Source organism: Lycium barbarum, chromosome 8 (genome assembly GCF_019175385.1).
Source record: "Lycium barbarum isolate Lr01 chromosome 8, ASM1917538v2, whole genome shotgun sequence".
NCBI lineage: Eukaryota > Viridiplantae > Streptophyta > Magnoliopsida > Solanales > Solanaceae > Lycium > Lycium barbarum.
The window spans coordinates 67,187,999-67,192,089 of record NC_083344.1 but is presented as its reverse complement, the minus strand read 5'-3'; the positions used below and the strand labels follow the sequence as shown (position 1 = coordinate 67,192,089).

General features: G+C 39.1%; 1 non-coding gene across 1 annotated transcript; it reads left to right on the top strand.

The window, feature by feature from the left end:
* Nucleotides 1–1,125: 1,125 nt before the first annotated feature.
* On the top strand, nt 1,126–1,232 carry LOC132608418 (small nucleolar RNA R71). Its single transcript, XR_009570342.1, has one exon. It is a non-coding gene; the product is annotated as a small nucleolar RNA R71 (small nucleolar RNA).
* The last annotated feature ends 2,859 nt before the right edge of the window (nt 1,233–4,091 follow it).

Sequence of the window (4,091 nt, the reverse complement as noted above, 5' to 3'; positions counted from 1 at the left end):
ACTCCTCATAAGTGGAACTGTAGCATACTCTGTGAAACGGCTCTTGTTCACCATGATGTCCTTGATGTACTTAGCATATTTCGAGATCCCTTGCAGTATGTCCACTAAAGGAACATTCACATGTACCTGCTTCAGTAAATCAAGAAACGTTTTGTATGTGGCCTTTTCCTTTTGTTTTGCCAACCTGTGAGGGAACGGAGGTGGTGGTTTGGAAACCATTGGCTGTGGTTGCGTTACAACTGGTGGATTTGCCACTCTATCTATCTCAATAACCTCATCTTCAGCAACTGCTTCTGCCGGAATCACTTTTTAGGGACTAATTCCTCTAGTTGCCTTCCATATCTGAGAGACAATGCAGCACATGGTTTTGGATTTGGATCAGTGTCACTTGGAAGTCCCCCTTGTGTTCTAGTGTTCTAAGCACCAGCTATCTAACCCATCTGTCTCTCTAAGTTTCTCACCGCCAAGTCGCGGTTTTAATTATCTGCTATTAATTTTTGCTGGTTTTCCATCATCTTTTGCATATCACCCATCATTTTTTTCATCATCTCTTCCATACTATTTGCGGGAGCTTGAGTAAAAGGTGCTGGAGCCTGAGGTACTTGTGGTGGTTTATAATTTTGTTTCTGATTGCCCTAGTTACCTCCCCAACTGAAGTTTGGATGGTTTCTCCAGTTACAGTTGTACGAATTAGCATACTGATTATTATTACCTTGCCCCCTTCCTGTGTTACACACAAAGTATATGGATGTTGGATTTTCAAGACACATATCGCTCGTGTGACCTTCTCTGCAGACTTCACAAAAACTGTTGTCTTGTTGCACTGCTTGCACCTGTGGTTGAGCTTGAGCAGCAGTTAACTTCTTTATTTCAGTGCGCATGGCATCAATCTGTGCTGATAGTGCCGTAAAATTTTCCACTTCAAGAACGCCATGTATTTTCTTAGTTAAACTGCTAGTTGTGTCATCTTTCCAATCTGGAGTGCTCTGGGTAAACATGTTCAATAATGTGAACAATTCTTCATAGCTAAGATCAAGATCTTGCCCTCCTGCAGCAGTGTCTAGTGATGACTTGTGTTGGGCATCTAGACTCTTAATAAATGTGTGTGCCAGAACATCATTCATCAGATGGTGGTGAGGACAATCTCTGAGAAGACCCTTGAATCTCTCCCATGCTTGATAGAAATTTTCTCCATTTTTCTGCCTGAATGACATGATCTCCCTTCTGAGTCGAGCTTCCTTTGTTGGTGGAAAGAACCTTGTCAAGAATTTTGTAGCCAAATCATCCTATGTAGTGATAGAATTGGCGAGCTCTGCTAATAACCAGTTGCTTGCATTCTCCAACAGAGAAAAGGGGAACAGTGTCAGCTGGACAAACTCTTTAGTGACCCTGCCAGTAGCAAAAGTATCAACAATCGGCAGAAAAGCATGGATGTGACGTAGAGGATCCTCGTGTAACATTCCCGTAAACTGCCCACTAGAGTGAAGTCGCTGAATCATAGGATGCTTCAGCTCAAAGTGCCCTTCGATGGTGGGCTTGACAATTCTTGAAGTGACATCTGCCACACTGGTGGATTATTATTGTCCATGACCACAGGTAATTCAACTAAAGCCTGCGGATTCTGCAATAATTTCAAAATCACTCTTGCGCCGGCTGAAAATACATTCAGGCTCCGGATCGAATTCCTCAAGATTGTTTTGACTCGCAGTCCTTTGCATTTGATTAGAGCACCTGCAATCAAATAGTATCTAAGATCAAGATGTTAATACTTGGATAACTAAGCAGAAATAGCTTATTTTGGTAAAACGGTTGATTTCTAAGTCTCCGGCAACGGCGCCAAAAACTTATTTCTCCCTAACGTACACGTAATACGAGGTCGCCAAGTAATATAGTGACTTGTAAAAGTCAGATATCCTATCCACATAGACTTATGACCAACGGTTTAACCAGAATTCACTACTGCTACTAATTATGCAAGTAAATAAGAGAATGGTTGTTGTGTTTAGAACTAATGCAAAGAGTAATAAATAACTATTTATGTGGACAATTTTGTAACGAACGTTGTCAACAATTGAGTTTATCATAGAGAGTTAAGTATCACAGGGTTACAGCACAATCATATTCATGTTACGCATTCACTCTCATTGGCTTTTATTCTTTATCGAGTTACCGATTGACAGGGTTAATATTATGACTACGAATCTCACGAGTTCTCTAGTCACCTATTCTTACTTTGCCTATATCTCTATAGTCATGAACATTCATACAAATGCATTTATAATTCCTGTATATCAACCAAGTAGGGCGAACTAGGTATATCTCTATCCGAGACGCAAAATAATACGTGATACCCCTTCAAAAATGACCAAGGGTCCTGTTTATAGTATTGAGAAATAACCCTACAAAGCCCATCAAAAATGGGTCTAAAAATTGGCGTGAGTGCATTCTTTATATAGGTCGTTGAGCGACCCCTAAAACTTTCCATAGCCTCGCTTTGAGCCACGTTCGGCGCCAATGCTCCATTTTACACTTAGAAAAAATCCATGACTTTTGCATTTTAGTACCCCCTACTCACTGAGCGCGCCTCAAAACTTGACTTTTTTTCGCTTTGAGCCACGCTCGGCGAGGTCACTAGTCAGTTTTACACTTAGCCAAATTCTCTTCAATCTCTTGCAGTTTTATCATCCCGCTCACTGAGCGAGGTCCAGGGCGTGCTTGTGCCTCGCTTTGGGCTGAGCTCGGCGAGGTGGCTCTTATCTTTGAAACTTAGACAATTTTGTGTGCAGTTTCCATTTTCGTCCGAATCATCACACATTTTTTCCAAAATTGCCTGATTGCATCAAAGACATACATATTAGCTCATAATGCAAGAATAATGATTAGTTAGGTGTATTTAGTTTAATGCGTCCTCTAAGCAAGGTAACATATGGGTAATATATGGTGGATAAGCGTATAAATACGCCTAACATCAACAATTAACTTAAAACAGACCACTTGCACTTGTTACATAAATAAAGCTAAGAGGGTAATCAATCTTTTTTATTGTTTTAATTCATTATCAACTTTATATCGATGAATTATTATTAGTGTACAATAGAAAATTCGTAACTAAAATTTAACCGATATATACTATGTTTAGACTTTTTTAAGCAAAAAGATCATTTTGGGAAACCACACTAACCGAAAAAACAGTAATAAATGAAGAATAAATATTGGAGTGTCTAGTAAACAATAAACAAATATTGAACATAGATTTAATAAGTGAATGAAACAATAGGCTTTGAGGAAAAAAAACAGAAAATAGACGGACACTTCAATAGGTACAAGTCTGGGTTGAGGTGTCCAAGTGAATTCTGTGGACAACTTTAAAGGTTCATCGATGACTTAAGCATTGATTAAAAGTATCACTGAGAGGAAAGCCTCATACTAGAAAAGACAGAAAGAGTTCTTGAAAAAGACTCAAGAACTCAGCACCCTTTGTGATTTTGATATTCCTACCATGGTTTATAGTGCTTACCACAAGGAACCTGAGGTGTTTCCTAATCATGGTGTTGTTATCAATTCCTTTACAAAGCTTAGGGTGCTTCGGAGTTGAAGCGATCAAAAAACATGGTGACACTAGAAGAGTTCACCAAGCAGATGATTAAGAAGTTGGGGGAACAACTGCTGAAGGTAAGGAAGGAAAATAGGGTGAAGGAGTTATTGTACTTCATGCATATTGTTTGTTAACTCCTTCACCCTATTCTTCGTCCTTACCTTCTGCAGTTGTTCCTCCAACTTCTTAATCCTCTACTTAGTGAAATCTTCTAGTGTCACCATGTTTTTTTATTGCACCAAATCCCTAAACTTTGTAAAACTATTGATAACAGCACCATTACTTAGAAACCCCTCAGGTTCATTGTGATAAGCACTATAAATGGCGTTAGCAATATCAACATCACAAAGGGTGCTGAGTTCTTGAGCCTATTTCAAGAACTCTTTCTGTCTTTTATTGTATGAGGCTTTCCTCTCAGTGATGCTTTCAATCAAAGCAAGCATCACTTTCTTTCAAATCATGGCTAAAGAGGAGGAAAAGTAAGAAAAATTTGTTT